This window comes from Periplaneta americana, chromosome 4 (genome assembly GCF_040183065.1).
Source record: "Periplaneta americana isolate PAMFEO1 chromosome 4, P.americana_PAMFEO1_priV1, whole genome shotgun sequence".
NCBI lineage: Eukaryota > Metazoa > Arthropoda > Insecta > Blattodea > Blattidae > Periplaneta > Periplaneta americana.
Genome location: NC_091120.1, coordinates 122,423,011 through 122,435,501, shown reverse-complemented (window position 1 = coordinate 122,435,501; position 12,491 = coordinate 122,423,011).

Sequence of the window (12,491 nt, the reverse complement as noted above, 5' to 3'; positions counted from 1 at the left end):
TCAGAGCGCTTGGTACGTAGAACCAAGGACCCGGGTTCGAGCAATTCTTAACTCATAAGTTGACTAATTTTAAGGCTTTTTGTTATTTGTAAAGTTGAAATATTTAATTGATACACAAGTAGGCTTAATTGTAACACCTAATATAGAATATGTTTACATAGTTTAAGAAGGACTAGGCTAATTCATTAATAACACATTCCAATATAAATACTATTGTTGGTTAAGAAATTGCGTGTGTTAAATAACATAAATAGTGAAGTTGCATCAAGACTGAAATATAAGTGCAGTGAAGTGACGTATCGTGTAGATTAACATCGACAAGTGTGGTACCGGTATAGTGAAGTGATAAAGTGCAGTGCTAACAATAAGTGTGTAATACTAGGAAGTGTGAAGTGTAGGCCTAATTGTTTTCGTGATTTATTATGCCAGTGACATGAGTACTAAGGCGTGTGATTTGAGTGGAAACTGTGGTGCTTGTCGTAGGAAAGTTAGACAGGGAGTATTTTGTGACAGTTGTAGAATGTGGTTTCATTACGGATGTAGTAACACTACTAGTGATGAGGTTAGTCTATGCGATAACTGGTCATGTGAACTCTGTCACTATAAAACATTAGTTGTGAAACAGGAGGAAACCATCGCCAACATACGATATGAGCTGGAACTTTTCAAAATTCAGTTGGGAAGTAGAAATGTTGCTTCAACTTTTAATTCAGATTTGCTTGATTTTAAGGTTGTATCCAGACGAAATCGTAGGAGGAGAAGGTTCTCTGCTGAGGATGTTAGTGAAATAAAGTTGACCAACATATTCAATGTTTTAGAAACAATGGAAGTTGATCAACCATCCCTAAATCCTCAACAACAGGCTTCTGCTGAAGATGATGGTAGAAAAAGTAAAGTATTGTTACTGGGGAGCAGTCACGGGAGGGGAATAGCAAACCTGTTGAAAGAGGAATTAGGGACTGACTGTGAGATTTGTAGCATAGTAAAACCTAGTGCTGGACTTACTCATGTTACAGAAGATCTGGTAAAACTATCTTCTGGTTTTACCAAGAGGGATCATATTGTAATAGTGGTTGGGCCAGGGAACAGCCTGGATAGAGATGTTAGTTACTCTGTTGAGAGAGATCTAGAGAACATAAGTAAGGACAGCAGCCACACAAATGTGGAGGTAATGGAGCTTTTTGACAGGTATGACAAGCCGTGGCTTTATAGCAGGGTGAAGAGTATGAATGCACGACTTGGACGTGCCTTGATCAGACCCAATGCCTCTCATATTGATGTGATAGAGGTATGCAGCATGAAGAGAGATGATTATACATCTCATGGCCTACACTTGAATTCTAGAGGCAAGAAGAAGCTTTCGCATCTGATTGCTAATAGAATAAAGGGTAGGATTCCAGTGATTAACAATATAATTCCTGCTGTTCATCATAGGGCAGCTCCTTTTTTAGGGTAAAATATAAATTAGAAAAAGAAAGTAGGCCTACAGGTAATCAGAACAGTGAAGTAAATACAAATCATAAATTTTGTGGAGTTAATTCAAATTCAAAACAAAAGATACCGGAAGTCAGTTTAGTTTATTTCATCAAAACATACAAAGCCTTAGAAACAAGTCACCAGAGTTATTAACATTCTTAGAAATAGAACAAATAAACCCATATATAATATGCGTCACTGAACATCATATGAAACAACAGGAATTATCGGCACTTTCACTGGAAGGATACAAACTAGGAGATAGCTATTGTAGACAGAATCTACAGAAAGGAGGTGTGTGCATATTTGTTCGAAACGATATAAATTAAAAAAATATCAGCCTTTCAAAATTTAGCAGAGAAAAAGATTTAGAGCTGTGTGCGGTAGAATTAGAATTAAATCTGGTAATCTTATAGTTATAGGTATATACAGGTCGCCCTCTGGAGATTTCAAACATTTTCTTCATCTACTAGAAAATACATTACAACACATACATGAAAAAAAAACAAGAATACATATTTTGCGGGGACTTAAATATTGACTATCTCACTGAGAACACTAAAAAAGAAGAATTTAACACATTATTAGCAACCTTCAATTTAATACATACAGTCAATTTTCCAACTAGAATACAAAAAGGATCGATTTCTGCAATTGATAATATAATTATAAGGGGAGATAGATTAGATAGTTACCACACAGTTCCCATTATAAATGGTCTTTCAGACCACGATGCTCAACTAATAAGAAGAAATGATAGCATTCCTGCATCAAAACACCCGAATAAATTTAGGTTAAGGGTCATAAATGAAGAATCTTTAAGGGACTTCGAAGCTAAACTAAAAAATGAAACATGGGAATCAGTATATGAAAATGGTGATATGAATAGTAAATTCAATGTGTTTCATAATACATTCTTAAATATCTTTGAATCCAGATTTCCTGTAAAGTACAAAAATTCTCAAACATCTAAAACAATTGGATTCCACAAGGCATAAAAATCTCTTGTAAAACTAAGAGGTCTCTCTATATTCAAAGTAGAAATAGTAATGACCCCAAATTAATAGCTCACTTTAAAAAGTACTCTAAAATATTACACAAAGTAATCTTAAAAGCCAAAGAACTTTACTATAACGGAATTATTCTGACTCGAATAATAAAATCAAAACAACTTGGAACATAATAAAAAAAGAAAGTGGAAAGTGTAGAAGTAAAAAACAAGGTTACACTCTTGTAACAGATAATAGAAAAACATCAGATGCAACAGAAGTTGCGAACATATTCAACAATCATTTTCTCTCAATAACTGATAACCTAAACATCCCACAGAATAATAATAATAATAATAATAATAATAATAATAATAATAATAATAATAATAATAATAATAATGCCATCGATTGTTTGAAAATATCTATTCCTGTAACTTTCCCAAATATTCAAAATTTTCCAACAAATTCACGAGAAATAATTACAATTCTTAATTAAAGTCTAAAAATTCCTCGGGATATGATGAAATTACTAGTAAAATATTAAAAGCCAGTTCGCAAATAATAGCCAAGCCCCTGTCTTATTTATGTAACTTTTCAATGTTTAATGGTGTATTTCCAGAGCGACTGAAATATTCAGTTGTTATTCCTTTATTCAAGAAAGGGGACAGAACCTCGCCCGAAAACTCCAGGCCCATATCCCTTCTACCAGTCTTCTCAAAGGTCTTCGAAAAAGTTATATATAAAAGAGTATATCATCATCTTGATAGATACAACATTCTCATTCCGGAACAATTTGGATTCAGAAAGAATAAGTCAACTGAGCAAGCGACGTTTAATTTAACCGATAAAATTCTGGAAGCTATTAATAAAAAATTACAAGTAGGAGGGATATTCTGTGATCTCTCCAAAGCTTTTGATTGTATTAACCATAAAATTCCACTACAAAAATTAGAATACTATGGTATTAAAGGCATAGCATATCAGTGGTTTGAGTCATATCTCCGGAACAGAAAACAAAAAGTAGAAATCAACGCATTTAATAACTCCTTTAAATCTACTTCAACATGGGGAAATGTTCATACAGGGGTCCCACAGGGATCTATATTAGGGCCTCTTCTTTTTTTAATTTTTATAAATGACCTTGGCCCCATAATAAAAGGAATAGGTTATCCTATACTACTTGCAGATGACACACGTATCATAATTACAGACAATAACTTTGTCACATTCAAATATAAAACAGAAACAATTCTCCTTAAAATTTATGGCTGGTTTACAACCAATAAACTAGCATTAAACATTAATAAAACTAACATAATTCAATTTAAAGCCACTTCAAATTTAATCTCTGAAACATTGGACACAACTATCAACAATATACCTCTACTAGAAACATCAACAACCAAATTTCTTGGTTTGCATATTAATAATACAATAAATTGGAAAAATCATATCAAAGAAATAACCCCCAAACTTAGCTCAGCATGCTTCGCAATTAGGTCGTTACAACAATTTCTAAACAGCAGTATCTTAAAGACAATATATTTTGCCTATTTTCATTCCATTATGTCCTACGGAATAATATTTTGGTGAAATTCTGTAGATAGTAAAAATATATTCTTATTACAAAAAAGAGCCATTAGAATAATAGTTGGAGCAAAGGCTAGAGAATCATGTACATTATTTTTAAAAAAATTAGAGATTCTAACCTTAACAAATCAATACATATACTCTACAATAAATTTCCTCTTATGTAATAAAGAAAATTTTCCAACTAACTCAGCCATACATAGTATAAATACCCGCAGAAGGAATGATTTTCATACGCCATCATCAAATTTATCATGCTTTCAAAGGGGAGTACGTTACATGGCGATAAAAATGTTCAATAGTCTTCCTGAAGACATTAAGAATCATAGCCAAAACCCTGCATTATTTAAGACAAAACTAAAAAATTACTTAATATTTCACACTTTCAATTCTGTAGATGAATTCTTGACATTTCACAGTACTGTGTAAATATTATAATACTATTAAATGGTAAACATATTACATTGTACAACATATTATTGTTATTAAGGTATTAATTCTGTACATATTTCATATTTGCATTTTATATGTATTGCATTTTATTGTTAAACGTAAGAATTGGACATGTTCTTTATTCTATGCTGTAAAGCAAATGTAAGAATATTATGGAACAAATAAACCTATCTATCTATCTATCTATCTATCTATCTATCTATCTATCTATCTATCTATCTATCTATCTATCTATCTATCTATCTATCTATCTGTCTGTCTGTCTGTCTGTCTGTCTGTCTGTCTGTCTGTCTGTCTGTCTGTCTGTCTGTCTGTCTGTCTGTCCGTCCGTCCGTCCGTCCGTCCGTCCGTCCGTCCGTCCGTCCGTCCGTCCGTCCGTCCGTCCGTCCATCCATCCATCCATCCATCCATCCATCCATCCATCCATCCATCCATCCATCCATCCATCTATCTATCTATCTATCTATCTATCTATCTATCTATCTATCTATCTATCTATCTATCTATCTATCTATCTATCTATCTATCTATCTATCTATCTATCTATCCATCCATCTATCCATCCATCTATCCATCCATCTATCCATCCAATTATCCATCCATCCATCCATCCATCCATCCATCTATCCATCCAATTATCCATTCATCCGTCCGTCCGTCCATCCGTCCGTCCATCCATCCATCCATCCATCCATCCATCTATCTATCTATTCCCGGCGCCACACAGTGGTTCCAAATACACATCTAGCAGGTCAAAATTAATAACTCTCCTCGTTTCTAACAGATTTTCATAATATTTTGTCTACAGGTTACAAATGGAATTTTGCATTAGCATGTAAACTCTGATCACGATTGGATAAAATAAACCACCCTTTCACAGGGGTTAGATTTTAAAGCATTATAATAATTTTACAAAACTGATTTTCGCAGGGATTGGAACGAAATGACAAATGCATTATATACTTTCCATTTGATTTTAATGTGTGAAAGATGCTGAAAATACACAACAGTCGTACATATTGAGTCAAATATCATTGAATTTTTTAAAATAAAATAGCCTACATATTAATACAATTTTAACAAAACCGCTAACTTTGGTTAAATAAACCTACATTTGAAATATTTACAGATATTTTAGAGAGTTGTAACACTATTAATTTTCAAACATCATCATCATCATCATCATCATCATCATCATCATCATCATCATCATCACCATCACCATCATCACCATCGTGATCCTGGAGCAGTCTCATTAAGTCTACATCAGAAGATACACTTTTTCTACTCTTTTGGCGTTAGATACGAAGACTGCTTACCATCGGGCCAGAGGAAATTCCATCAAATCCATCGTCGTATCGGCTGTACAAAACTTGCACGCGTGATAAGCTTATTCCCTGAAATTCTTGTAATCTTTATATCGGACTTCTTGGGGTTTCTCGGACATCATCCAAACAGAAGTACGGCTTCCTTTATCAACTGCGCAACATGAATAAGTATTTTGTGCACACTTTGCGGCATATAATACCACTTATATTTCTGGATGTATAATTCTACAGTGCCCAAAAAGTATTTTTTCAAACTCTCCAATATTAATGCTGTACCCACTGGTGATTGTTTTAAGCAGTGGTCGGCAAAGATTAGTCATATAAAATGCAGCCCGCAATACACAGCAAAGGGGAATGTAGATGAGAAGGGTATCCAGATTGCTTAACGTTGAATGAACAAGTGTTGGCTAAGGGGAGGGAGATCATGCCTTACCCCTCCGCCCTGTTTGTATATTAAGGGGTTGATTCGCGAGTTACGAAATGACGACCACTGGTTTCAAAGATGGTTCCAAATCACCGAATTAAGCCTTCTTCTACGCCAGTAGTTTCTGATGCCAAACCTGAAGAACCTCCGCGCGCTAATCCCGTCATTAGTCGTACCAAATTCTGGTTTGGAAATGTCGACGAGAAGTCCCATTTCTTTACGTAAGCGATCTTGTTTTCTTTTCTTTCATTCATTTTCGTGGCTCTTTCTGAGTAAAAACTTAACACTTGCTTTACCATTTCTGCTGCATCAGGCCTGCCTGTTGATCTCAAATCCACTTCCGCGACAAAAGCAGCCTCATCAACCAAGTGTGTTTCCAGCAAAAGCTTTAGCTTCCTCTTCTGACTTTTCTCAGCACATTCATGAAACGGCTTTTGTGGACGATCTTTGTTTTTTCGTTGCTAGACACAGTCTATTTAAAAAAAGTCATTTTAACACTTAACTAATCCTTGTATTTCCTTAAGAAAATTTTATAATAACTTACATAGAGGCAATTAGTCCATTGCTCTTTAAGTTTCATTCAGAATTCAGAAATTTTTCTACACTAATTTACGACCATGTTCCTCAGAATCTCCTAAACCATTTTTATTAATACATACTCAAACACACAGGCTAATCTTCTTACAATATTATTTTCTTTTCACGAAATGTCAACTAGTTCTCTTCTTAGAATTCCGTTCACCATCACTAAAATATAAATAAAAGGAGAAGGTGGTTGAAGTTGGTTATAAAACCTTTATAATTACATACCTAAATGACTAATGTAAATGCTGAACCTGCTTTGACAATGGCCTTTTGTGGCCTTTGCTTTTGCGGGCCTGCTACAGCAAATAAAATTTAAAAAATATTCATGGAACACTTCTCTGTGTATTAATGAGTATTATAACTAAATAACACAATGTTAAAGTTCGAAAATGCACTAAAAATTTAGGGAAATACCTGTAGTTTTATTCATCGAAACTCGAAGGGGATTGGCAATATATTATATCTTCACACATCGATGTTCCGAAGGTAACTTGCCGAGCGATGCTAACGAGAAGAGAACGTCTGTGCTGAACACTTGACTTCTACCTGCTCCTGCGCAGACCACATTATTTTTATGGAAAACAGAATACGAATCGTAGATACACGACTATTTAGGATTATAGAACTGCAGTATTTATAATGTTTTGAAGCTCAAACATTTATACCTTTTGTCCAGTCAGATTTGAGTTTGGAACCACTGTGCGCCGGAGCGAATTTTTCTCCTAAATATTAAAAATCAATGTTACAGATAAATTCTGTAGGACAAATTAATATATCTATAATATTCTAGCATGGCTCCTTTTCATGAACAACATTTACGGTTCTTATTTTAAAACTCCATCTTTTTGCCCTAGCTGATGGAATTGTCTTTGAAACACATTAATCTAATACAGGCTGTGTGGAGATCGAGAGAAGAAAGCAGGGATACTGGATAAATTAGGAAAAAATATCTGAGCTTTGTAGGCCATTTTGTTTAGCGGCTCTTTCCATTATGAATTTCAACTGATGGGCACTTAATTTCACATTTCTCCAGAATTGTTAAGGTGCTGAACTGAATAGACTGTAAATATTGTACAGAATTAAACATTGTTGCACTTGTTATATTCACAACATTAAAGAAAGTGTATTTAAAACTGCGCGCTACTGAGAAAATGCTGCAAATTTTGCAGCGCCTGTAAACTCTGGATTCAAGGCTATGGCCGCAGGGGGAGGGGTATAGGGAAAACACGAGAGGCTCGGGTCAGGATCATCAATAATATAGAGAGTGTGCACAAGGGTGCATAGATGATAATTCAGTTTTCAGCGCTGAGTTGCGTCACTGTTTTGCTGCATCTGCTACATTTCAGAACGTGGCATTTGCCGCAATTGTGAATCACAGAATTTACAAACGCACTTGTCATTTGCCGTGTGGAAAGCGCTTGTGCTACACAAATACGTTTTATAGGTTAACCTAGACTCACTACGAGCGCTGTTCCTCGACCAAAAATTGAACACTTTCGCGCATCTCCATCTTGGGGCAGAGAGCCATGTGATTACAATATGTTTACATCACAATTCCGCTTAATTTGAAATAATATAGAAGGTTATTCAGTATTATTGAATGTGTTAGGAGTAAGTGCGTATTAATTTAATCAATAGTGTGTGTATATATAGTGTTTATGTAGTTTAAATGAATCGTTCTCCTGTGATATACGTGAAATCACAGTGTAGGCCTACTATTGTGCTACATATGAGGCCTATACAGATAGTATTTTAATCATATTTCTTTGTTATAAGTGAAACCATCGTGTGCTCTTGTGCTGCATACAACTGTACAAATAGTGTTCTTTTATCATTTATTTTCATCGTACTCCTATATAAATTCCGTAAGTGGAATCATGGGCATAGTTGTGTCGCATACAACTGTACGAATCGACGTAAGAAAGATTCGGAAATTTCTTTTCACAAGTAAGTTACATATTGTATTAGGATATTGTACAATGATTGAGAACATTAGCACATTTATTGTGTTAATAGAAGAGAATGTTTTATAGGAGTAAGCGCAAACTTTCTTTTTAGGTTTCCATTGCAAAAGCCTGAGCTTCTCTGTAAATGGTTATCTGCTGTTAAACGCGATAAATTTATACCATCAATTCACCACCAGTATTGCTTTGCACAAGAAGGTAGTTAAACAGCATCTCCCTAAATCAATTTTATTTATGAATCAATAAGTGAGTACAAAATAAATTTGGTTAAGTATTTTCATACTATCTAGATATGGCCTAGTTACAATATTTTGACATTCTTGCACATATTCGATTTAATAATAACAGTTGATGCATTTCCTTGTTTATTGAAATATTTATTATTAGGCCTAAGCAAAATGCGCACAGTGTGCAAGATTAAGTTAATGTCTTAACTCGATTAAATAAATATTTCAGGAACTCCATCGGTACAGATTTGATGAATTGTGTAAATATGAATAGGCCCAATCACGAAGACAAGAATTTTTAATTGACAGTTTTAGCATAACACCTTAATATTTGTTGTTCACAAAGATGACGATTACTGACTGACAGTTCCAGTTTCTCCAATTATTTGCTGTTGTAGACTACTATAGGTATGCAGGTGATTACGTTTCACTGTTCATATTTGTTTTTATCTTTGTTACTCTTTTAGCTTATATTTGGTTGTTTTTTTATGGTATAATAATAAATCTTAGTGTCTTTTGCGGTTGCGTTCTATCAGCATTACTTTTCGTCCGCTAATTTTCACGACTGCAAGATGCACACAATGTGCAAGATTAAGTTAATGTTCTCACTCGGTTATTGAAATACATTTCAGGAAGCCCATCCTATGGATATGATGAATTATGTAAATATAAATACCCCCAAGTCACAAAGACGACGATTATTGACTTACAGTTGCAGGATTAAAATCTTTGATTATTTGATATTATATCACAAGAATGCAGGTAATTACGTTTTACTATTTATATTTGTCTTTATCCTTGTTACTCTTAGGCTCATGTTTGGTTTTTTTATGTTGTATAGTAATAAATGTTAGTTTGTTTTACGATTGCGTTCTATCAGCATTGCTTTCCGTCCGCTATCGTCACTGCCCCAAGATGGCGGCGAGCGATCGCTTCAATTTGGGTCCAGTCGTATCTTCTGCGCAGCCGGCAGTGTGGTGACTTGGTGCTACACACTTTGTGATGAAATCCATAGACTGCCAACCTGGCAACAACATGTCTCATCCGTTGATTCGTTCCTGTCCAGCTCCTGTCAGTCATGGCGCTGGTCCCATAGAATTCTTCTTCAACTTCGCTCTTCTTTCGTAGATTCTGTGCAAGAAGTTTCTCATAGGCGTCCGTAGATGGCAGGAGTAGGGTGATTCGCAAGTCTTCGATCAGGAAGGATTATCTGGTTAATATATACACCAGTCTGGATGGTGTGAACTTCGATACCCTTAGTGCCCTCTTTAGGTATGTGACTTTTACTTTCTCCCATGCTCTCAGGTCTTTCTTCTTCAGGTACTCCCAAATCACATGGATTCCGTAGGTCAGAATTGGGACGATTTTGGCTCGGAAAATCTTCATTGCTGTTTCCAATGAGATGGCCTGCAGGTGGAGTACGTCGCTCATAGCTCTAGTGGCTGCGACTGCCTTTTCATTTGCGTGTAGTCCGAATGTGGTTCGGCTGGGTTGGAATGTCACTCCTAGATATTTAAAATAGTTGGTGATGCTCAGGTTTTCCTCTTGTAGCAAATACGGTCTTGAGTTTTTATTTTCCCTGCTTTCCGGAAGACCATCTGTAGAGTTTTGTCTCGATTTATTTTCAGTCCGTTGTCGTCTGCCCAGTCTATTAGTCGGTTGAAATTTAGTTGTAGATCTTCCAATTTGTTCGGAGTCATGACCATATCGTCAGCGGAAATGTACATTTTCGTTGGGGTGTGGCTGTCCAGTATGTCTACTACATTTGCTGTCGCAATGTTGAATAGAATCGGGCTCAGAGGGTCGCCTTGGAGTACGCCGTTCGTCTGTAGTATGGGTTTTGAGACGCTTGCGCCGTCGTGGATGGTAATTACATTCTGGTCAAGTATTCCCGTGATAATGTGGGTCAGGTAATTGTTTCTTCTGATCATGTTTCCTAATTTCTTGATCAGCTTTTGTCTGTCGATCATATCGAATGCCTTGCTGTAATCGATGAACACTGCATACAGCTTTCCTTTCGGTTCCAGTAGGGCGTCTTGAATGTCTTCTAGAAGGTTAGCGACTGCTTGGATGGTTGATCTTCCTTTTCTAAAGCCGAATTGTTCCACAGGGATTTTACTCTCTGTTTCTTTCGAGAGTCTGTTTGTGATTATTTTCGTGAAGAGCTTGAAAATGGTGCTTTCCAATGGGATTCCGCGGTGGGAGTCTGCTGTGGATGTGTTACCTTTGCCCTTGTACATAATTTTTATGTTCGATTTCTTCCAATCTTCTGGTATTCGCCCCGTCTCCAGGCACTTATTGAAAAGTTCGACCCATGTTTCTTTAAGTACATTTCCCGTCTGTTTCAGGTGTTCGTTATATATGAGGTCTGGTCCGGCGGCTTTCTGTTTTTCAGGTCTTGTATTGCTGATGTGAGTTCTCGTATTATTATTTTGGGGAAAGTGATCGGTTGTGGCTGTTGTTCCGTGTCAGGTTCATTACCCGGTTGTCTCTGATTAAGGATCTGAGCGAAGTGTTGTTCCCAGGAATCTATTTTTGAAGAGCGGATGCGAAAGTCGGTTTCCTCGGTTTCAATACGGCATAAGGGTTGTCTCTTGCTTCCTCTATTAGGCGTCTGCTTTCCTCTTCCAGGTGTGTCTCCCTCTTCCTCTTCAGGAGATTCTTCTATTTTCTTCTGGTGCCGGTATATTGTTCTAAATCTTGGAGGTTCCCTGATTTACTAGCCTGGTGAAGAGATCTCAGGACTGCTGTTCGCTCTTGATGACATTCCGCATCAAACCAAGGCTGCGATTTCCTTTTCAAACCCTGTGTTGTTTGGGCCGACTGGATCATGGATTTTATTCTGTGGGCTGCTTCTTCTATATGTCCTTTTTTTTTTTTTCTTTTTTCATTGATTGATTTTTCATAAGTACCAGGTCGAAATTGACCCTTTCCTTTTAAAAGAAGTGTAGGAGATCATATGATAAGTTGGAAATTAAAATATTTCAAGGCACCGTAACTCTACCAATAGCAGGGTGAGCATGTTGATAATGTCATGTAAAAGGAACCGGTATATTTTTACTTATTAGTGGGTTTGGATGTTTATGGAGGGATGTTAGAAATTTTGTACGAAGAGTTTAGATATAAGCTGAGAAGTGCAGTATGCCAAGATCGTCGTACAGTTGGCTATTTCGAATGAGATAGTCCGCTCCAGTGATGGTTCGGCAGATGGGTCGTTTAAGTCCGTCCAGTCGTTGAAGATGTCGCTGATTTGCTTGAGCCCATATTTCACAACAGAATGTCATGTAGGATCGAATTAGAACTTTGTACAACATGGTTTTAACATTTAAAGATATATAACTCTTGAAAAATGAGTAAAGATGCATATATCGTTGGAAGGCCTTCTCACGAATATGTAAGACATGATGTTTGAAAGTAAGTCTCTTATCAAGAAAAACTCCAAGATACTTGAC